Source organism: Symphalangus syndactylus, chromosome 10 (assembly GCF_028878055.3).
Source record: "Symphalangus syndactylus isolate Jambi chromosome 10, NHGRI_mSymSyn1-v2.1_pri, whole genome shotgun sequence".
NCBI classification, from domain to species: Eukaryota; Metazoa; Chordata; class Mammalia; order Primates; family Hylobatidae; genus Symphalangus; species Symphalangus syndactylus.
This window is the reverse complement of record NC_072432.2, coordinates 101,991,715-102,016,799: the sequence shown is the minus strand read 5'-3', so window position 1 is coordinate 102,016,799 and position 25,085 is coordinate 101,991,715. Positions and strand designations below refer to the sequence as shown.

General features: G+C 38.9%; 1 protein-coding gene across 3 annotated transcripts in view; it reads right to left on the bottom strand.

The window, feature by feature from the left end:
• Positions 1-25,085, bottom strand: part of STAG1 (STAG1 cohesin complex component) — a 424,583-nt gene that overhangs the window by 302,613 nt on the left and 96,885 nt on the right. The window lies entirely within an intron of this gene.

Sequence of the window (25,085 nt, the reverse complement as noted above, 5' to 3'; positions counted from 1 at the left end):
AAGAGAATCGGTGGTTACCAAGGATTTGGTGGGTGGAAGGGATGAACAGGCAGATCACAGAAGATTTTTAGGGCAGTGAAACATGTATAATGATGGATGTGTCACTAAAGATTTGTAAAAATAGCAAGAATCCAAAAACAGCTAGACACCAACAGCAAGAGTCAACCCTAATTTAAAGTAGCAACTTGGGGTGATAGTGACATGTCAATATAGGTTGATCAGCTGTTAAAAAATGTTCTCCTCTGGTGCAGGATGTTGATAGTATGGTAGGCTGTGCAAGTGTAGGGACAGAGAATATAAGCAAACACTCTTTACTTTTCCTTCAAATTTGCTGTGAACCTACAATGGCTCTAAAAAACATAAAGTCTCATATTTTGCAAAAGCAGGGGTAATAGGACCTAACAGTCCACAATAGGCCATTATACAGTATCAAACAGAATAACATAGGTATAGTTGGAATTCCAGACAGAAAGACAAAGTACAAGGCAGAACAAATATTTGAAGAGATAATGGGGAAGAATGTTCAAAAAATCATGTAAGATATCAAAACAGATGTAAGATCAGAGAATTCCCAAGCAGAATACATCAAAATACACAAACTGCTAAAAACCAGAGTTAAAGGGAAAATTCAAAAGGAAGCTAAAGAAATAGGATACATACATACAGAAAGACAAAGATCAATATCAGACTTCCTATTGGAAACTATGTAAGTTCAAAGACAATGGAGTAACATCTTAAAAGTACTGTGAGGGGGGAAAAAAAGTCAACCCTGAATTACATACCAAGTGATAATCTTTCAAAAAAATGAAAGGAGTCATATCATGGGAAACCGATGAGTAGAAAACTTCAAGAATAAGCCTCTCCAGTGAAACAATACTTGGGTTGACAAAAACTGAAATCAACTTTTACAGAATTCCTGAATCTAATAAAACTTACAAAGAGAGGGGTGCTTAACAAAGAAAGAAGCTGCAAAATTTGGTGAGAAGGCACTATAGCGTCTTTTGCTTACTTGCCTACCATTGCCCATTCCCCAACTCAACAGTGTCAACGGGGACAGCAGATCAAACTCTTGGTGCAGCTTGCTGGTACCTGTGGGAGCAATATCAACCTCCTTCTCAAAAATGATAGCTGTGCATTTTGAAGAGATTCCCAGCTGGCATCTGTTGAAAGGATTTAAATATATATACTACACATAAGCTCTCTGGGGTAAGAGACAGCATACAAGACAAGCAGCAATATGTAAAGCCTCAGAATAAAGAGTCTAAGGAGGAAGATATGTTAGGGACTAAGGGCTTTGAAAGACTCCCACATATTCTGGGGAATTCAAGGTGCCACACGCATGCCCAAGGCTAAACGCATGGTCAGAGGAGGCCTGAGAGAAGCATAGGCTTGCACCTCTAATTGATCTTTGAGCTCTGTGCAAGCAGAAGATGAAGACTAAGGCCGAGCTGCAAATGGCCAGGCTATTTATTGCAAAAATACTTCAGTAAAGAACCTATCTGCAAATACCCACAGAGGGTTTTTCCCCCTTTTGGGTTCCAATTCTTTAGGTAAATCTGTCAGGTTACTGGTTTGATCACCAAGATGAAAAATGTCAGTGTCCACACAGGACAAGAAAGACAGTCTTGGCAAAAGTAGTTTAGGGGGGAAAAAAATCACTAAATAAACAGATGACTATAGCTTTTAACAGTCAGTAAAATCAAACAGGGCATGGGGGAGGTGAAAGGATGATTCCCAGAGGGAAAACATTTTAATAATCAAAATGTCCATTTTTTTAAGGTTAATGTTTGAATTTGTCCAGCAGGCTTTCCAGTTTTGGCCAGAAAGTATCCCCTGCCCCAAAATAAAAATTTAAAAATGTGATCATTGAAGTAAAAAAGGCAGTAGGATGACATAACTAAAGTGCTGAAAGAAAAACCATCAAAAAAGAACTATATAACCAGTAAAACTATCCCTCAAGGGAGAAATTAAGACATTCATAGAAAAACAAAGAGCAGAAGGAATTTATCCCTAGACATGCCCTACAAGAAATGCTAAAGGGAGGCCAGACATGGTGGCTCACGCCTGCAATCCCAGCACTTTGGGAGGCTGAGGCAGGTGCATCACTTGAGGTCAGGAGCTCCAGATCACCCTGATCATCATGGTGAAACCCCATCTCCACTAAAAATATAAAAATTGGCCAGGTGTGGTGGCAGGTGTCTGCAATCCCAGCTACTTTGGGAGGCTGGGGCAGGACAATCACTTGAACTCGGAAGGCAGAGGTTGCAGTGAGCCGAGACTGCACCACTGCACTTCAACCTGGGCAACAGAGCAAAAGACTCCGTATCAAAAAAAAAAAAAAAAAAAAAAGCGGGGGTGGGGGGGGTAGGGGCACAGATACTATAGGCCAAGGCAAGAGGATCACTGGGGGCCAGGAGTTCGAGACCAGCCCAGGCAGAATATAGAGCGACTCCATCTCTACAAAAATATTTAAAAACTGGCCAGGCACAGTAGCCCACGCTTATAATCCCAGCACTTTGGGAGGCTGAGGCGGGCGAATCACTTGAGGTCAAGAGTTTAAGACCAGACTGGCCAACATGGTGAAACCCTGTCTCTACTTAAAAAAAAAAAAAAAAAAAAAAAAAAAAAAGTTAGCCAGGCATGGTGGCAGGCACCTGGAGTCCCAGCTACTCAGGAGGCTGAGGCAGGAGAATCACTTGAACCCAGGAGGCGGAGGTTGCAGTGAGCCAAGATTGTACCACTGTACTCCAGTCTGGGTGACAGAGTGAGACCCTGTTTCAAAAAATAATAAATAAATAAATAATTTTTAAAAGGAAAAAACAGAAGTTTAAAACTAACCAGGTGTGGTGGTACACACCTGTGGTTCCAGCTACTCTATTCGAGAGGCTGAGGTGGGCGGATCACTTGAGCCCAGGAGGTTGAGGCTACAGTGAGCCATGACTGGGCCACTACACTCCAGCCTGGGTGACAGAGACCCTGTTTCAGCCCCCAAAACAAACAAAAAACCAGGGCACCATATAATGGGGGGGTCCCCAATTCATTTCATTACAAAGATATAAAAATCATGAAGTTATACACCCTTAACAACAGAATCTCAAAATATATCCATCATTCTCAGTAAACTATCGCAAGGACAAAAAACCAAACATCGCATGTTCTCACTCATAGGTGGGAACTAAACAATGAGAACTCATGGACACAGGAACGGGAACATCACACTCTGGGGACTGTCGTGGGGTGGGGGGAGGGGGGAGGGATAGCATTAGGAGATATACCTAACGCTAAATGATGAGTTAATGGGTGCAGCAAAACAACATGGCACATGGATACATATGTAACAAATCTGCACATTGTGCACATGTACCCTAAAACCTAAAGTATAATAATAAAAAAAACAGAAATTAGAATACTTTGAAATAAATGAAACAAAAACACAATATATCAAAATGTATGGGATGCAGCAAAAGCAGTGCTCAGAGGAAAATACAGTTGTAAAAATCAAGATTTTAGGGAAAAAAAAAAAAAGGCTCAAATAAATGACCTGAAAAAAAATACAAAGGGCAAACTAAGCCCAAAGGCAGCAAACTGAAGAAATTAATCAAAATTAGTGCACAGATAAACTATATCGAGATTAGAAAAACAATACAATCAATAAAACCACGTTTGTTGTTGGAAAAGGTAAACAAAATTGACATATCTTTAGATAAAATGACTCTTGAAAAAAGAGAGAAGGGGCAAGAGAATACGGTTAACAACATATCCCCACAAATTTAGTAACATATTAAATGGACAAATTCCTAGAAATGCACAAATCGTCAAAACTGGCTCAAAAAACACAAAAAATGTGAAAAGAACTATAACAAGACACTGAATCAGTTATCAAAAATCTCCCCAGGAAGAAAAGCCCAGGACCAGATGGCCTTACTGCTTAATTATACCAAACATAGTTTAAAAAGAATTAGCATCAATCTTCCAAAAAAGAGACAAGAAGGAACTACTTTCTAATTCATTCTATGAGGCATTTCTGTAATACCAAACTACACAAAAACACTACAAGAAAATTACACATCAATATCTCTAATAAACATTTATGTGAAAATCCTCAACAGAAACATCAGCAAATCAAAATACACAATGTGTAAAAATAATTCTACATGAAGACCAAGTGGGATTTATCTCAGTCATGCAAGGCTGGTTCAACATTCAAAAATCAATTAATATAATACATCATATCAAGAGCTAAAAAAGAAAAACTACATGATCATATCAAAAGACAAAGGAAAAGCACTTGACAAAATCCAACACCCATTCGTAATAAATACTCTCAGTAAATGAGAAATAGAGGGGAACATTCTCAACTCAATAAAGAGTATCTCCAAACACTGCAGCTAACATCACATGTAATGGAGAGAAACTCAAAGCTTTTCCAGTTAAACCAGGAAAAAAGCTAGGACGCTATTCTCAACTGCTACTTTTTCACATCATACTGGAAATCCTGGCTAATGCGATAAGAGAAAGAAAATAAACAAAAGGTACATAGCTTGGGAAAGAAGAAACAAAACTTCTTTTATTTCCAGATGACAAAACTGTCTATATAGAAAATTTGAAAGACCTGAAAAGGCAAAATAAAACAACTCTTGGAACTAATAAGCTACTACAGCAAGGTTTCAAGATACAAGGCTAACATATAAAAGTCAATCACCTTGCTGTAGACAATGAACAAATATAATTTTAAATGAAAAACACAGTATCATTTGCATTCACATCAATGAATTAAATTCTTATGTGTAAATCCAACAAAATACGTAGAATCTATATAAGAAAAACAATAAAATTGTAATGTAAGAAATCCAGAGGCCAGGCACCATGGCTCACGCCTGTAATCCCAGCACTTTGGGAAGCTAAGGTGGGTGGATCACCTGAGGTCAGGAGCTCGAGACCAGACTGGCCAACATGGTGAAACCCCCATCTCTACTAAATACAAAAAATAGCCGGCCATGGTGGTACGCGCCTGTAATCCCACCTACTCGGGAGGCTGAGGCAGGAGAATCACTTGAACGCAGAAGGCAGAGATTGCAGTGAGCCGAGACCACGCCATTGCACTCCAGCCTGGGCACCAAGAAAAAAAAAAAAAAAAAAAAAAAAAGGAAATCTCTTAGCAATGTATACGCACACAGACATACAGTGTAGGTGGTGGTAGTAGGGTGCCACATGATTTGCTAAGCAAATCAAAAATTATAATTATGACAATGATGTTATTTGTGAAGCCACTTTTCAACAGTTTCTGTAAGTGGTACTCCATCTACATAGAAGAGATAGACTCATTTACTATTTTTAATGGAATTTAACTATTTTACTCATGTTTGTATCAAATTAAGTATATTAATGGAAAACTGTCGAATATAACACACATGAATATACACTAAGTCTTAACGTCAACCATGGGTTCTTGGAAACTGAGGGTTAAAGCAAAATGACATGTAACAAAACCAATTTTAGCATAGGCTAATTGATGTAAACAATAGTTAAGTTCCTATAGCATACTTCTGGTCACAAAAACATCAGCAAACTTCTAAACAAACACGAAAACATTTAAAATATTAAACACTAAAATAAATGTAAGCTTTACATATATTTAAGAAAGATTAATTTTAACAAGTCAGATAATTATTTACCCAATTATTCCAGTTCAGAATCGCAGGTGGCCAGAGCCCATCCCAGCAGCTCAGGGAGCAAGGCAAGAACAAACCCTGGACAGGTCACCATTCCATCACACAGGGCACTCACATACATACCCAAACTACTCATACTAGGACAATTTAGACATGTCGATTAACATGCACATGCACATATCTGGTATGTGGGAGAAAACCAGAGTACCCAAAGAAAAGAAACCCACACAGACATGGGGAAAATGTGCAAACTCCACACAATGGCCCCAGCAAGGAATCTATTTTCCTTTCCCTCATCAACATTATAACAAAATGTTATTTGACAGCCTACTGTACACTTAAATTCTCTGTAGTATAAAGGTTTAGGTAGCAATCAAGAAAATAAACTTCCAAACTCTTTTCCCAGTAAAATCTAGCCTGTGAGACAGATTTTGTAGCTCTTTTAGTGAACAAAAAGAATGCCAAAAATAAAATTGGATTTTCCAAGTTGCACAGCAATTCACACTAAAAGATAAATAAGTAGGAAACATTAAGACTCAAGAAACAGTGGAGTAATAAATCTTTTGAAAATATCAGTCTAGAAACTCTCAAATATTAAGCAGACAGAAGGATATTTTAAGCCAAAACTGAATGATGTGCTCAATGGGATAGCGATAAAGTTCATTGGCAACAGCAGGTTAGATCATTATTCTGCTCTCTCTCTGAATGTTGTACTGTAAAAGACTATTTTTAAAATATCTTGGTAACATAAACCTTAAAATCAAAAGAAATGTTAAGAGTAATTTAAGAGTTTGGGTTCTGGGGCTCAATTACCTGAGTTCTTATACCAGGTATTCTACTTTCTAGCTTTGTAACTCACTATGCCTAAGTATTCTCATACATCAATTTGGAATAAAAAAAGAACCCATATAGCATACAGTTATTGTGGTGAGTGACTGGAAGAGTACCTGGAACTCTAGAATGAATTCAATTCGTAGCTACAGGAGGAAGACAAAAGCATAAAGGAATGCTAAGTTTCATGAGGGAAGGTATTTTTTGTCCTTTTTGTTCAGTTCCATATATGTGTGAAAACATTTTTTCTTTTTTAAGATGGGAGGTCTTGCTCTGTAGCCCAGGTTAGAGTGCAGTGGAGCAATTCATACCTCCCTGCAGCCTCCAACTCCTGGGCCCAAGTGATCCTGGCCTCAGCCTCCCAAGTAGCTGGGACTAAGTACACGCCACTACGCCTGGCTAATTTTTTAAAAACTGTTTGTAGAAACAGGGTCTCACTTTGCTACCCAGGTTGCATTTCTTTTTCTTTTCTTTCCTTTTTTTTTTTTTTTTGAGACAGAGTTTTGCTCTTATTGCCCAAGGTGGAGTGCAATGGTGTGATCTCGGCTCACTGCAATCTCCGCCTCCCAGATTCAAGTGATTCTCCTGCCTTAGCCTCCCAAGTAGCTGGGATTACAATCACCCACCCCCACACCCGGCTAATTTTTTGTATTTTTAGTAAAGAAAAGGTTTCACCATATTTGCCAGGCTGGTCTCAAACTCCTGACCTCAGGTGATCCACCCGCCTCAGCCTCCCAAAGTGCTGGGATTACAGGCATGAGCCACCACGTCCAGCCTCACTTCTATATTCTTAATGCTTGAAACCTAGTAAACAGCTATTGAATTAAAAATATGTGTGTGTATATGTGTTTATGGATGTATTTATTTTTAAGGAGAGTACACAAAATTAAAAACAAGGAAAGCTCTTAGAGTTAGCAAACTAATCAAAGTTAGCAGCTTCCTTTTAAAAAACAAAAAAACATGGCTGGGTGCAGTAGCTCATGCCTGAAATCCGAGCACTTTGGGAGGCCTAGGGGGACAGATCACCTGAGGTCAGGAGTTCAAGACTAGCCTGGCCAACATGGTGAAATCCCGTCTCTGCTAAAAATACAAAATTAACTGGGCATGGTGGCATGCGTCTGTAATCCTAACTACTCGGGAAGCTGAGGTGGGAGAATTACTTGAACCCGGGAGGTGGAGGCTGCAGTGAGCCGGGATCACGCCACTGAACTCCAGCCTGGGCGACAGAGGGAGACTCCGTCCGTCTCTAAATAGATAAATAAATGTATGTATGTTATTAATTGGACTGCTCTAAATTTAAGCAGCACTAAAAATGTCACAGTCTTTAAAACAGCTAACAAGTAAAAATGAAACTCAAGACAATTAACTTGCCTTATCCTAAATCACCCTGCACTAAATATATGAGAGAATGCTCACACACACACACACACACACACCTTTCTGTCAAAATTACAAGAATTTATGTTCCCATGCATATTATAAGAAAAGTAAGTCTGGGCAACATAAGTAAGACCCCCATCTCAAAAAAAGAAAAAAGAAAAAAAAAGGCCTTGTAGTCCCAGCTACTCTATTCCAGAAGCTGAGGTGGGAGGATCACTTGAGGCAAGGAGGTCAAGGATGCAGTGAGCCATGACTGGGCCACTACCTTCCAGCCTGGATGACAGAGCAAGACCCTGTCACCAAAAAGAAAAAAGGAAAGTAAATTATTATGATTTTTAAAGACTACAATTTTCCCCAAATTCAAATAACCACTATCACTCAACCTCTCTCCAGTTAAAAATTACATGCTTTTAAATATTTTACAAATCAATCTACATACTCATACAAATAAGAATTGTGTGACAACTAATAGCTTCATTAGGAAAAGCATACCACTAGTTTAGTAGCTGTACATAAGGAACAATAAAAATATTCCAAAAATGTCCTCTGGCTTAAGAAAATAAACATCTACTATTAAAGAGATCCTAAAAGAATTAACTAACAGTACTTATGAGAAAATTGTCTTTTATAAATACAACAAAACCTTACCAAAATAAAGTTTGTATAGCCCCATGATTTTCATACAGAAATCATTTCAAGCGTTCATATAAACAAACATTGGCACTACCAAAGCCGTAAGAAAAAAATTACAACATTTAACAAAAATACACATGGTGTTTTTAATATGGTAAAGAAAGCATCACTGAAGACCAATCTTTCTATTTTCAATTTCCGTTAAACTATGTATGTGTGTGAAAAAGTATACATGTATATATTAAACCCACTAAATAAAACTTCCCATAAACACTAAAATTTCTCCCACAATTTATAACTCAAGCTTAAAGGCCTTATCTAATCAACCCCCTTTCCACATAATTACTACAAAAATTACTCACAAAAACTTGTGAGTTTTTGGAGAAAGAATATGTATCTATTGAGTTTGATGATGCAGTGAAAAATTCTCTGGGACCACAATCCAGAAGAAATAAGTTCTTAATAAATTCTACGGCTAAATGAACGTTTTAAAATGAGGTCCAAATCAAATAAAAGATATAAAGTTGTAGTGGTTCATTATTTTGTTGATTCATTTAGGAAAAGTTATTTTATAACAGAAAATTCCGAACAAATATTGTTTATTGAAAAATAAAGTATCTAATTTTGTGTGGTTACTTCAAATCCAAAGAGAGGTTGAGTTCTTCTCAAAACTACTGTTCCACCATTAGAAAACTTTTTTTTTTTTTTTTTTTTTTTTTGAGACGGAGTCTCGCTCTGTCACCCAGGCTGGAGTGCAATGGCGTGATCTCGGCTCACTGCAACCTCCACCTCCCGGGTTCAAGTGATTCTCCTGCCTCAGCCTCCTGAGTAGTTGGGATTACAGTGGCCCGCCACCATGCCCGGCTAATTTTTGTATTTTTAGTAGAGACAGGATTTTGCCATGTTGGTCAGGCTGGTCTCCAACTCCTGACCTCAGGTGAACCGCCTGCCTCAGCCTCCCAAAGTGCTGGGATTACAGGCATTAGCCACCGCACTTGGCCTGTTTCGTTGTTTTTTTTTTTTTAGACAGAGTCTTGCTCTGCCACCCAGGTTGGAGTACAGTGGCGCAATCTTGGCTTGCTGCAACCTGTGCCTCCCGGGTTCAAGCAATTCTCCTGCCTCAGCCTCCCGAGTAGTTGGGATTACAGGCACCCACCCCACCATGCCCGGCTAATTTTTGTATTTTTAGTAGAGACGAGGTTTTGCCATGTTGGTCAGGCTGGTCTCAAACTTCTGACCTCAGGTGATCTGCCCACCTTGGCCCCTCAAAGTGCTGGGATTACAGGCGTGAGCCACTGCGCCCGGCCCCATTAAACAACATTTTATCTGAAAATCTCAAAGATCTTCCACATCTTGAACACTGCTATAATTAGGAAAAACCTCATGATTTTCATATAAATATGAAACTGTAATGCATCCTAACATAATGAATAGAAGAGTTGTCTAAGAGTTTTTACAGATACAAATAATTGAATGAAAATTGGGGAAGAAGAGATTCTTCTTCAAGTAGAATAAACAAAATGACAGAAATAGGAAAATCACCATTTGAGGAACATCACAATATTTTTTCAGATGAGAACCAATAATGAATACTAACAGGCAAAAGTACAATAACTCCAGGAAATCCTTTTTTTAAAACGTATTGAAAGAACTTACACAGAATATCAAAGAATCTCCCCAGAGGAAACTAATTAGAAAGAGGAAAATGGTAATGTTGTAGTAAAGAAACCCAGCAGACCCCTCCATAACCAACTGATTACAGTTAACACTGCTAATAGTGAGACATATTAACAGGGTCCTCTTAATAGGATAAAAAAGGACACAACTATATTTCTTTAGCATTCTTGCCAAAAATGCATAACCTGAATTTAATCACAAGTATAATCAGATAAACCCAAACTGCAGGATATTCTACAAAATAACTGGCCAGTATTCTTCAAAAGTGTCAAGGTCATGAAACAGTAAGGCTAAGGAACTGTCCCTGATTAGAGAAGAGGCATAAAAACTAAACTCGTGTGATCATACACTGGATCATGCACCAGAAAAAGGACTTTAGTAGGACAACTGACGACATTTGAATAAGTTCTACATTTTAATTAATAGTATCATATCAGTGATTTTTCAGGTTTTGACGACTACTATGGTTATGTAAGATATTGGCAGTTGGGGAAGCTAGGTGAGGGGTACAGGGTTGAAAACCTCTGTGCTATTTTTGCAACTTTATTAAAGTATGACATTATTTCAGGAGACAAGGAATAGAACCCAAACTAACTCCCAACTCTACACTTAAAATACAACTCAATAAAAGATCTAAGGACATGAAAAAAAGAGGTGAGGTACTTTATCAAATGACCTTCCAACTTTCTCCCCATGGTTCAAAACATTTCTTTACTCTTAGTAATTCACTTACAAAAGCTTGGCATTAGTGCTATGTAAGTTCCCCCTCCCTACTCCTAGTCAATATGGTGTCTATCTCTTGAAGATCAAAAATTGTAACTACTCATTACAAATAAACTGCACTTAAAACTATTTGCATATCCCATAGAGTTTGATGGAACTCTATGGAACACGTACTGTGTAACAGACAGAATTTCTTTTTTTTTGAGACAGAGTCTTGCTCTGTCACCCAGACTAGAGTACAGTAGCGCGATCTTGGCTCACTGCAACCTCTGCCTCCTGGGTTCATGCAATTCTCCTGCCTCAGACTCCCAAGTAGCTGGGATTACAGACATGCACCACCACTCCCAGCTAATTTTTATATTTTTAGTAGAGACGGGGTTTCACCATGTTGGTCAGGCTCGTCTCAAACTCCCAAGTGATCCACCCGCCTCGGCCTCCCAACATGCTGGGATCACAAGCGTGAGCCACTGCACCCAGCCCACAATTTCAAGCAACCCTTGATGGGCAAAAAAAGGAACTGTCTGATAAAACCAGATAATTTTGTATGGGAATAATTTCTCTCTTTATCTTTTATTCTTATACTTTGCACTTCCAAGGCTCTTCCCTTGTATTAGTTTCCTAGGGCTGCTGTAACAAAATACAAAAAGCTGGATGGCTTTGAACAACAGAAATTTATTCTCACAGTTCTGGAAGCTAGAAGTCCACAATCAAGGTGTTGGCAGGGCCATGCTCTCCCTGAAGCCTCTAGGGGAGGATCCTCCCTGGACTTTTCCAGCTTCTGGTAACCCCAGATGTTCCTTGGCTTGTTGGGGCATTAAATCTAATCTCTGCCTCCACCTTCACATGGCCATCTTCCCTCTGTGTGCCTCTGTGTCATCAGATTGTATTCTCTTCCCTGTGTCTCTGTTTTCTCTTCTTATAAGGACACCAGTCATATTGGATTAGGGCCCACGCTAAATGCCTATGAGCTTGTGTTCACTTGATTACATCTGCAAATATTCTACTTCCAAATAACGCTGCATTCATAGGTATAGGAATTAAGATTTCAACGTATCTATTTGGGGGACACAAATCACAAATACAACATCTCTCTATTCTATAAAAGCATTGTTTTGAAATTATTTATTCAACATCATTTTAAGAAATGTTTACGAAGCAACTCCTCTACGCTAGGCACCATTCTAATTAGCTACAAACAATGGTAAATAAATTAGATGAAATTCTTTTATTTAAGAAGTTGCTATTTCTAGTTCATAGAATCAGACAATAAAGAGACAAACATGAGAGTTTCAGATGAGAAGTTCTATGAGGTGATAAATTACTTCAAAAGGATGGTCTTATATTTCTAAGGAGGTGACACTTCAGCTAAGACTTGAGGGACATGCAAGTGTAATGACCAAGGTAGGAGGCTGGAGTAGAACAACTATTCTTTTCGTTTGTTTTGAGAAAGAGTCTGGCTCTGTTGTCCAGGCTGGAGTGCAACAGCGCAATCTCAGCTCACTGCAACCTCTGCCTCCTAGGCTCAAGCAATCCTCCCACTTCAGCCTCCCAAGTAGCTGGGACTACAGGCATACACCACCACACCTGGCTAAATTTTGTGTTTTTTGTAGAGATAGAGTTTTGCCATGTTGCCCAAGCTGGTCTCAAACTCCCGAGCTCAAGCGATCCGCCTGCCTCAGCCTCCCAAAGTGCTGGGATTATAGGTATGAGCCACTGAGCCAAGCCTGAATGATATTCTTGACAACTGAGGAAAGATGTTTGTTTACTTAATATGACCGTGTAGCAAAGGTATAGACAGTCTACAATTTACTAGACCTACCAACCTTAAAATTATGTGATTCGTAAACAATAATTTTCAAAGAATCATCAATTCCGCACATCAAAGTTCGACACTTAATTTTTTTAATATTATAACCATTTCAATTTTGGCTAAATTTGTACAGACCATAATCATGTTGTGGGCATTTGCTTATCACAACCTGAAGGACACAGTGAAACACACCATTAACTTAGTGTAGGCTAAGTCATGACAATGTACTTTTATAATATGAAACTGTGGTAGTTATTATACGGTAGCATATTTACTATTAAATAAATATTATGCTCCACCACTATAAGAAAATTAATTTCTAGGTGGCGAAAAACTTTGAGGATGGTTCAAGAACTAGAGTATTCCCCCAACAGAAGGTTTTTCAGAATCTCACAGACTGTAAAATTAGGGGAAGAACAAGTTAAGTGAAGTATAAAAGTCTCAGAACAATCATAACCATACACTTTTATCACTGCTCACTGGAGCACCATGCCTGCCAGCTGCCCAAGGCAATCATCTTGATTAAATATACTCCAGGGATGCCTCTGATCAGGTTTCTCCTCTTTATTTCTCTAGTGTTTCCCACTGACAAGCTCACTCTCATCAATGAGATATAAAAAATCCACAGAATTAGTGAGGATGCAAAAACTGTTGTACTAAGCACAAAATTCTGGGATATGATTATTGATGTAGGTTAGTATAGCATAATACAATGATCAGATGTAATGCAGGCTGTTATGTGGAATTAACAGTTTACTAGACTCATTTCTTATATCTCAGTTCCTACAAACAAGCAGTATTTCTGTCATATACTCTTTTTACTTTTATTTTTTGAGACAGGGTTTCACTCTGTCACCAGGCTGGAGTGTGCTGGCAGATCTCAGCACACTGCAACCTCCCCTTCGCGGGCTCAAGCCATCCTCCTACCTCAGCCTCCCCAGTAGCTGGGACTATAGGCACTTGCCACCACGCCCAGCTAATTTTTTGTATTTTTGGTAGAGAGACAGGGTTTGGGTTTTGCCATATCGCCCAAGTTGGTGTCAAACTGCTGAATTCAAGCAATCCTCCTACCTCAACCTCCCGAAGTGCTGGGATTACAGGTGTGAATCACCACGCCTGGCCTGTCATGTACTCTTATTAAACATTAGGCTCTCCAGAGAAACAGCAACACCTCTACCGGCTAAACTCTATGGTGTATGAGTGATTCTGTATATAGTTATCTGGGACAATTGATACTTTGCTTTTTAAGTCCCAAAACACTTAAGCATATTGAATGGCAAACCTAAATTATACTCCCCTGATTTCACTGCTCAGAGATACACCTTCTATCTCTGCACCCCAAAAACAGCTATAAGGGGTATCTTTATGCGAGAACTGAGGTTTGAGAGAATTGGGTGAAATGCCTGAACATGGGAGAGGTAGGTTTCCTGGTGCTAAACCTGCTTCCTTTCTTCCCCAACTACTCCTTCCTCCATGCTCTACTCTAGGCAAAATGGTAAGTTTCACTGACTTCAGCCCCAACTGCCTCTGCTCATACCACTCTCCATCTCCATTTCACCTCCATCACATCACTCCTCCTCTTCTTCCATAGTACTAGATCTCAACATTTCAAATGTTACTGGATGAAGTAATAAATCTTTTCTTCAAAAGTATCCTAGAAAATTTACTGTCTATGTTGTTCATAGCAAGTAACTGCTTTGTTTTAATTTGCACATGAAAATATTAAGCTTTATGGGTAAACCCAAGGTCTTGGACATCTGTGTACAGAAGTATCTCAACTATCTGGAACATAGCTGAAAACTCAGAGAAATAGTCTCCCACACTCTGAATTCTCTCAGTTACCCACAGTGTCTCTCCCAAACCATTTTCTCTCCTCCATTCGACATATATACCACCCTTTAATCTTCCTTATCAGTGCCATCTACTCACTTTCTGACCACCTACCACTGCTCCTCACATTCATTGAAGGTATCTGCATCTTGGTCTTATTTCTGCCCTGCCCTACCATATGTCCCACAACCATAGGCAATGTCCACTGAAAACCCAAGTCTCAAGATTCCTAGACATTTTCAATTCCAAAGACCTACTTCATGTGCTACACTCCACAGCCCAACACTTTAACCAGTATGACCTAATCTTCCAACATTCACAGCTTTCTCATGCTTGCACTACCATAGCATCTGCTCCTCAGTTTCATATACACAGTCTAGGGCTCACTCCTTTCACTGTCTATCTGCCTCTTCTTCATCTCATTTCCTCAGTCAATCTACACATGAATGATTACCTAAACCACTTTCTCACAAACACTCCTCCTAGGCTCAAGCAATCCTCCTGCTTCCACCTCCCAAAGTGCTGGGATTACAGGCATGAGCCACCACGCCTGGCTCAGATGGAATCTCAATCCCACTAAGCAATCCTTGTATTTGTCCGTGGCTCCCCTTCTGATTCTCTTCAACAACTATTCCAAAGTTTTACTAATATTGAGAACCCATCCTAGGGCCAACCTCAATACTCTCCAAAGTTCATCCAAAAATAGTTAAGTCATTAGTTATGAATTATCTGTTCAACTTTTTGTCTCTCCCTCAATCACTCTTTATCCTTCAATACTATCTCAGAAAATAAGGTATCCTTGTGGGATAGATTTCTTAAAGGATATAAAATTACAGCCAGGCAGGAGGAATAATCTCTAGTGTTCCACAGCACTATAGGATGACAGTAGTTAAAAATAATAAAATAATAAAGTTTCATAATGCCTGTAATCCCAGCACTTTGAGAGGCCGAGGTGGGCAGATCACGAGGTCAGGAGTTCAAGACCAGCCTGGCTAACATGGTGAAACTCCGTCTCCAGTAAAAATACAAAAAGTAGCTGGGCATGGTGGTGCATGCCTGTAATCCCAGCTACTCGGGAGGCTGAGTCAGGAGAATCACTTGAACTGGGACCCAGGAGGTGGAGGTTGCAGTGAGCTGAGATCGCGCCACTGCACTCCAGCCTGGGCAACAGAGCGAGACTCCATCTCAAAAAAATATATAATAATAATAAAGTTTCAAATAGCTAGGAAGAAGACATTGAATGTTCCCAACACAAAGAAATAATGAATGTTTGAGATGACAGACATGCTAATTACTCTGATCTGATCATTATACATTATGTATACTGCAACACCACTATGTACACCTAATAGGTACAACTGTGTCAATTTTTTTAAAAAACTTAAATCAAGTTAAATTTAACCTATTTTTTAAAAAATAAATACCATGCATAAATAATTGTGGCACAGAAAATGAGGTAATGGTGTTGAGTATGATTCCAGGGTCTGAGAAGTCATGCAGTGCCCAACATACATCCCATTAGTAAATATTGTGGTTACTTAAAAATGAAATAAAAATATCTTTCCTGGCCGGGCATGGTGACTCACGCCTGTAATCCTAGCACTTTGGGAGGTCGAGGCGGGCGATCACCTGAGGTCAGGAGTTTGATACCAGCCTGACTAACATGAAGAAACCCCATCTCTACTAAAAATACAAAATTAGCCGGGCATGGTAGCGCATGCCTGTAATCCCAGGTACTCGGGAGGCTGAGGCAGGAGAATCACTTGAACCCAGGAGGCAGAGGTTGCAGTGAGCCAAGATCGTGCCATTGCACTCCAGCCTGGGCAACAAGAGCGAAACTCAGTCTCCAAGAAGAAGAAGAAAAATATTTTTCCTTCAAAAAAAAAAAAGGAAAAAAAGATTGTCTTCTTGTTCTTGCTCCCCAAGTCCCCATGTCAACATTTCATTTCCCTACTAGCTCTTTTGCTAAGTCTACAAACCGCCCAACTATCCCTTATCACGTAAAACATATAGCCTGTAATTTCGTATACGTGTTAGGCACTATACAAACTTGTTTTCCATTGAAGAAAGGCAGTTTATATTCATTGCTTCTACCTTCTCATTTTTCATTCCCTCTCATTTAATAAAGAAAAAAAAACCTTATTATAATCCCAATTCTCCATTGAAAATACTCTTTGGAAAAAAAATCACTAGAAAGTATTGTATGATATTAAGAAATTACTGTTGATGTTTATAGTGCTTATTATCTTTTATAGATACATACTACAGTGTTTACAGATGAAGACAGATTGTCAGGGATTTGCTTCAAATAAATATAGAATGAGTGGTATACAGATGAAATAATAGTAGAGCCACGAGTTTATAACTATTGAAGCTGGACAGTAAGTATCTAGGGGGTTCATAGAATTCCATCTACTTTTGTATATGCTTTGAATTTCCATTAACAAAAAGATAATAATCCCATAGATCTCCACATTATCCTAGTCTTTTCAACTAGACCATGGTTGTTAACCAGAACAGAAATCATTGAGTCACCTGGGTTTGGGGAGTATTCCCTTCTCCCAACCTCCTCAAACACTCCCCAGTCCTTGCTCCTCAAGCACCAGTAAACTGCTTCTACTAATGAAATGTGATGTACCCTTTAGTTATGTTAGGTAGTAAAAAGGTTGTTAACATTAATTTTCAAAGCACCTGATGACTCCAACATCTTTATTTCAGATCCTAATTTTGCTACTGCTTCCTGAAAAAATTTTCTTAGATGTAACACTGTGACCTTGGTCATGACATCCCAGAAATTGAGCTTCTTTTCTAACAATCCTCTATCCTCTCTGTCCTCCAAAACAGGAACCTAATTAAATTTTAAGATTATGTGTTTTATCCAAATTTCTCATTTTATGTAATGAAATCATGCAGTCATCCAAGCTAGAAAATAAAAAACCCTGAAATCAGTCTTGACTTCCCCTTCTACCTCCCCTTCTACCATATCCTGACAATTTTACCTGTAAAATGTACGTTAAATCCACCCCTTCCTCTCTAATCTTATAGTGTCCTAATAAATAAAGGCCCCTGCTGTCCTGTTGAATATTTCAATAGTCTCCTAGTCTTCTTGCTTGCTGCAATTCAATTCTCCACCCTAGAGCCAGATTGATTTATTTAAAATACTCATTTAATCACGCCAGCTCCCTATTTAAAATCTTTCAAATAGCTCTCTACCACTTCTAGGATAATATTCCAATTCCTAAACATAGCAAGCAAAAGTTTTAAGTTCTGGGTCCTCCCTGGTCTCACCTCCAACCTCTCTCTGACATTGTAATTTACATCTCTGTAGTATCAAATTATATACTTATAGTTCATTCCAAATACCTTTATGGTTCAGACCTCCATGCCTTTGCTTATACTATTTCCTCCCTGAAACATTCTATTCACTATTTTGTTAATTGAAAGGGTTGTTAATTGAAAGGCCGGGGCGGTGGCTTGTGCCTGTAATCCCAGCACTTTGGGAGGCTGAGGTGGGTGGATCACCTGAGGTCAGAAGCTTGAGACCAGCCTGGCCAACAAGACAAAACCCCATCTCTACTAAAAATATAAAAATTAGTAGGGCATGGTGACACGTGCCTGTAATCCCAGCTACTCTGGAGGCTGAGGCATGAGAATTGCTTGAACCAGGGAGGCAGAGGTTGCAGTGAGTGGAGATGGCACCACTGTACTCCACAGCCTGGGTGAAAGAGTGAGACTCCATCTCAAAAAACAAAAAACAAAAAAAGAAAGGGTCCAGTTTGACTTATTAAATATTTCAATAGGGCAGCCAATGAAATAAATACAGAAAAATGAGTAACTTTTGTTTGTATATTTAAAAAACTAATATAAAATAATAGGCCAAGTGTGGTAGCTCGTGCTTGTAATCCCAGCACTTTGGGGGACGTGGCAGGAGGATTACTTCAGCCCAGGAATTTCAGAACAGCTTGGACAATATAGTGAGACCTCGTTTCTGTAGCAAAAAAAAAAAAAAATTTTTTTTTGTTTATTTGAGACAGAGTCTCACTCTGTCACCTGGGCTGGACTGCAGTGGCACAATCTCAGTTCACTGCAATCTCCACTTCCCAGGTTCAAGCAATTCTCCTGTCTCAGCCTCCTGAGTAGCTGGGACTATAGGCACGTGCCACCAAGCCTGGCTAATTTTTTGTATTTTTAATAGAGAGGGGGTTTCACTGTGTTAGCCAGGATGGTCTTATCTCCTGATCTCCTGACCTCGTGATCCACCCACCTAGGCCTCCCAAAGTGCTGGGATTACAGGCATGAGCCAACGCGCCTAGCCAGAAAAAATTTTTGTGAAGTTAGTTAGGCAAGGTGGCATGTGCCTGTAGCCCCGCCTACTCTGGAGGCTGAGGTGAGAGGATGGCTGAAGCCTAGGCAGTCGAGGCTGCAGTGAGCTATGGTTGCGCAACTGTACTCCAGCCTGGGTGACAAAGTGAGACCCTGTCAAGAAAAAAAAAAAAGAGACAGGAAAAATAATAACAGAAATAAATATTTCATTCATACTAACAATACAAAAATAAAAATGTATCAACTTATCAAAATATACAGAATAAATATGAAGAAAATAGTCATTTTTAAAGACTTGACTAATGATTATTTCTAAACAGTGAAATTAAGGGCAACTTTTATTCTTTGCTTTTGCATCTCCATACATACTACAAGTATTACATACGCAATAAAAAAGAAAGGTTTTTAAAATCTGGATAGATCTAAATAACTAGTTAGTAACACACTGCTAAAAAGTTACAAATGCCTATCTCTACATATACACACCTCCCAGGGCCTACCCAAATTGTAAAAGGCCTTCAATGTTAGTCCAGGGTACTTAAGATTTCATTTTGTCTAATGAAGCTATCTACATAAATGTTAATTTGAGGCACAGTGGTGGAAAGGACAGAGGGATTACAGCCTAGCTATAAGGCAAACAAGTATAAAGCTCTTATGATAGTACTGTCAGGAGATATTATGGGACTTAATCATGAATCTAGCAGCAGGTAAACAACGAGCTCAAGAAAAAATAAACTGGTAGCCCTTAGCAGTTGAACTGAATGTGGTGGCCTAAAAAAGTGCCATTAAGAGAGATTTATTTCAAATTATACACACAAGAGAATGGTGGTAGAATTAAAAAAAAAAAAAAAAAGGAAGATGCAGCACTGGAGAGAAAAGCACTCCCCACAGGGATAATGGGTAAAGATAATGGGCTCAGTTTTAGAAGAAAAGAGAAGATGACAATGGATTGTTCTGCCAGAAATATCCAATGCAGAGATATAATATTAAAGTATCATGTGCTGGGCACTGTGGCTCACACCTGTAATCCTAGCACTTTGGGAGGCCAAGGCAGGGGGATTTCTTGAGGCCAGGAGTTCAAGACCAGCATGGGCAACGCAGTGAGATCTCGTCTCTACAAAAAATAAACAAAATTATCCCGGTGTAGTGGCGCCTGCCTGTAGCTCTTGATACTTGAGAGGCTGAGGTGGGAGGACTGCTTGAGCCTGGGAAGTCAAGGCTGCAGTGAGCTAAGATTATGTCACTGCACTCCAGCCTCAGTGAAAGCACAAGACCCTATCTCACCAAAAATTTAAAAAAAAAAAAAATCATGTAAAGTAGATTAAACAGAAACAGATTCTGATCTTGGCTTTAATATTTATTTACTTGTAGGCCGGGCGCGGTGGCTCACGCTTGTAATCCCAGCACTTTGGGAGGCGGAGACGGGCGGATCATGAGGTCAGGAGATCGAGACCACGGTGAAACCCTGTCTCTACTAAAAATACAAAAAAAAATTAGCCGGGCGTGGTGGCGGGCGCCTGTAGTCCCAGCTACTCGGAGAGGCTGAGGCAGGAGAATGGCGTGAACCCGGGAGGCGGAGCTTGCAGTGAGCCGAGATCGCGCCACTGCACTCCAGCCTGGGTGAGAGAGCGAGACTCCGTCTCAAAAAAAAAAAAAAAAAAAAAAAAAAAAAAAAAAAAAAAATATTTATTTACTTGTAAATATTTACTATCTTGTAAATATTAAAATATTAAAAATCTTGTAAATATTAAAATATTAAAAATCTTGTAAATATTAAAAAGTTAGTAAATATTTACTATCTTGATCTTGGCTTTAATATTTACTAACTTGGCTTTACTATTTACTAACTAATTTCTTATGCAGATCAGTATATATTTCCAACTTTCTCTCTCTCATGGCAGAAGATACAAACCAATAGTCTTATGCAGACCACCTATACAGGGATGATCATATGTAGACTACCAACAGAAAAGAGCTCAACATACCTTAAGAAGGGGAGGAAACTTGGAACCCTGCCCAATTATCAAGCCTATACCTCAGTGCCATATCTCCAATGGCCCCTGAGATACTTCCATGACATCCTAAGCTCTGTGAAAACCAAGGCGGGGGTGGGGAGGCACACACAGTGAATAATATTTATGATCACCTACAATTTTAGCATGTCAGGGGAAGAGGTAACACCTGAAGTCAGGTGAGTGATTCAGAACGAAGGAAAAAGGATAAGTGTGCCCTTGGTTTAACCAGGAAAACATCACAGCAGAAAGTAGAAAGATCACAGGAAAGTCTCAGAAGCTAAGGCCTTCTTGTGCATAAAAGCAATAAAAGATTTCACAAAGGAAAAAAGTAAATGTGTTTTCATAAAAATTAAAACCTTTCACATCAAAACAAACAAAAGTACACCACAAATAACAGCTGCAAGTCATAACATACAATTCTGAGAGGAGGAAAAATTGTTAAAAGACAAATATACTCACAAAGGAAAAAGGGCTAACGCACTTGTAGAAAAATTCTCAATATAACTAGGAAATACAAAACATCACTTCATTGCCGATTTAAATTGCATTTCTTTGATCAACAATGAAGTTAAGCATTTTTGCCTCAAGAACACATTTTAAGTGATAATACTCAGGCAGGATAAACTAAGACTGACATCCTCCTATATTGTTTGGTGTTACTTCATCTTAAGAAATTTGAAACTCATTCCATAAAGTTCAGAACACTACAAAGATGCCTATTATCACTGCTACTGTTTAATAAAATAGTAAAGGTTCTGACCAATGTTATAAGAGAGGGAGAGACAGACACATAAAAATTAGAAGGGAAGAGATCAGATCATCTACAAAGAAAAACAACCAGAATCTACAGACAAATTATTAGACTCAAGTTCTAACAAGTTTAGTTGAGCACAACTGCCAGATACAAGGTAACAGAAAAAATCTGTTAACATTTCCCTCCGATAGCAATAACCAATCAGAAATTAAAATAGTCTATTCAAAATGGCAACAAAAAAAATACATCTAGAACAGGGTTTCTCAACCTCGGCATTATTGACATTTTTAGCCAGATAACTATTTGTTGTGGAGACTAGCCTGTGGATGCTACTAGATGAAGTAGCATCCTCCTAAACTGTGACAACCAAAAATGTCTCCAGACATTGCCAAATGTCCCACGGCGGAAGTAAGGGTGGGAGACACTGCCCCTAGTTAAGAACTAGCAGCCGGGCGCAGTGTTTCACGCCTGTAATCCCAGCACTTTGGGAGGCCAAAGCAGGCAATCACCTGAGGTCAGGAGTTTGAGACCAGCCTGACCAACACGGAGAAACCCTGTCTCTACTAAAAATACAAAATTTGCCAGGCGTGGTGGCGTATGTCTGTAATCCCAGCTACTCGGGAGGCTGAGGCACGAGAATACCTTGAACCCAGGAGGCAGAAGTTGCGGTGAGCCAACATCGTGCTGTTGCACTCCAGCCTGGGCAACAAGAGCTAAACTCCGCCTCAAAAAAAAAAAAAAAACAAAAGAAAAAAGAACTAGCAATTGAGAATAATGAGTACTATGCAGAAAAAAAGGAAATTTGATTGTATTAAAATACATTAAAAGTTTTGAGCAATAGAGAGCCATTATATTCTCTTGGATGGGGCAACTTAACTTGATTTCTCCAAAATTTATCAATTCAAATATGAAATTCAGATGAAAATTCCAGCCAGAATTTTTTCTAGTTTTTTAACACTTACTCATTTATGTAACATTTATTGTGTGCCAGCCACTATTCTAAACACTATACACATATTTACTAATTAATCCTCACTAAAAGGGTAGGAACTACTCTTAACCCCATTTTACAAATTATAAAAACGTAGCATTGAGTAGTTAGCCCACAGTAGCATAGTGACTAAATGACAGATTCAACCCCAAGCTGACTGGGTCCAGAGTACATGCTCTTAACTTTGCTGACAAAACACTGAAAAATACAATCCAAAAAAGTTGTCAAACTGAATCCAGAGCATATAAAAGGATTATATGCTATGACCAAGTGGGATTTATTCCTGGAATGCAAGGATGGTTCAACATACAAAAACCAATCAATGTAATATACCACATTAAGAGAATGAAGAAAATAAAATCACATGATCATCTCAATGCAGAAAAGGTTTGAGAGAATTCAATACCCCTGCATAACAAGAACACTAAGCAAACTAGCAACATAAGGGAATTTTCTCAATATAATAAAGATGATATATGAAAAACACAGAGCAAACATCAAACTCAATTCTGAAAGACTGAAAGCTCTTCCTCTAAGATCAGGAACATAAGAAGAATGCCTGCTTTTACCACTTCTATTTAAAATAGTACTGAAGTCCTAATCAGAGCAATTAGGCAAGAAAAAATTGTTAAAATAAAAGCATCCAAATTGAAATGAAAGAAGTAAAATTGTTTCTATTCGGACAACATAATCCTGTATGTAGAAAACCCTAAAGATTTCACACATAAAAGCTTTAGAATAAACAAATAAAGCCAAGAAGCAGGATACAAAGTCAACACACATATAAAAAAATCAGTTACATTTCTATACACTAACAATGAACAATCTGAAAAAAAATTACAAAAACAGTTCCATTTATAATAGCATCTAAAGGAGTGAAATGTTAATGAATAACTTAACCAACAAGGTGAAAGACTTGTAGTACACTGAAAACATGGGTGAAAGAAATTAAAGACACAAATAAGTAAAAACACATCCCATGTTTATGGATTGGGAGACAATCTTTTTAAATATATCAATACTACCAAAAGCAGTCTACAGATTCAATGCAATCCCTTTCAAAATAACAATATTTTTTGCAGAAATAGAAAAACTCATCCTAAAATTTATAGAATCTCAAGGGATCCAAATAGCCAAAACAATCTTGAATTTGAGGAACAAGATACTGAATCTTGAAGAACAAAGCTGGAAGACTCACACTTCCTACTTTCAAAACTTACCTCAAAACTACAGTAATCAAAACTGTGTGGCACTGCCATACAGGTATATTGACCAATGGAATAGAAAAGAGAGCCCACAAATAAGCCCTTGCATGCATGGTAACATGATCTACAAGAAAGTTGCCAAGACTATTAATGGGGAAAGGACAGTCATTTCAACACATAGTAATGGAAAAACTGGGTAGCCACATGCAAATTTGGACCCTTATTTAACACTAAATACAAAAGTTAACTCAAATGGATCAAAGACCTAAATGTATGACCTAAAATTATAAAACTCTTACAGAAAAAACATAAGACAAAACGTTCACAGCATTAGGTTTGGCAATGATTTCTCAGAACACCATCGGCACAGACAACAAAAGAAAAACAGGCAAACTGGACTTCACACAAATTTTAAAACTTTGTGTATCAAGAAACAAATCCAACAGGGTAAAAAGTCAACCCACAGAACAGGAGAAAACATTTGCCAAGTATACATGTGATAAGAGATTAATACCCAGAACAAATAACTTCTACAACTCAACAACATAAAAACAAATAACCTGATTCACAAATGGGCAAAGAGCTTGAATAGACATTCTCCAAAGAAAATACACGAATGGCCAGTAAGCACGTGAAAAGATACTCAATATCATTAGTAATTAGGTAAATGCATATCAAAACCACAGTAAGATATCACTGATCATCCATTAGGATGGATACAATAAAAAAATCCAGAAAGTAGGCTGGGTGCTGTGGCTTATGCATGTAATCCCAGCACTTTGGAGGCCAAGGCAGGTGGATCAGCTGAGGTCAGGAGTTCCAGGCCAGCCTGGCCAACATGGTGACACCCCATTTCTACTAAAAATATAAAAATTAGCTGGATATGGTGGCACACGCCAGTAGCTCCAGCTACTCAGGAGGCTGAGGCAGGAGAATCGCTTGAACCCAGGAGGCAGAGGTCACAGTGAGCCAAGATCACACCATCTGCACTCCAGCCTGGGTGACAGAGTAAGACTCCATTTCAAAAAAAAAAAATCCAGGCCGGGCGCGGTGGCTCACGCTTGTAATCCCAGCACTTTGGGAGGCCGAGGTGGGCGGATCACGAGGTCAGGAGATCGAGACCACGGTGAAACCCTGTCTCTACTAAAAATACAAAAAATTAGCCGGGCGTGGTGGTGGGCGCCTGCAGTCCCAGCTACTCAGAGAGGCTGAGGCAGGAGAATGGCGCGAACCTGGGAGGC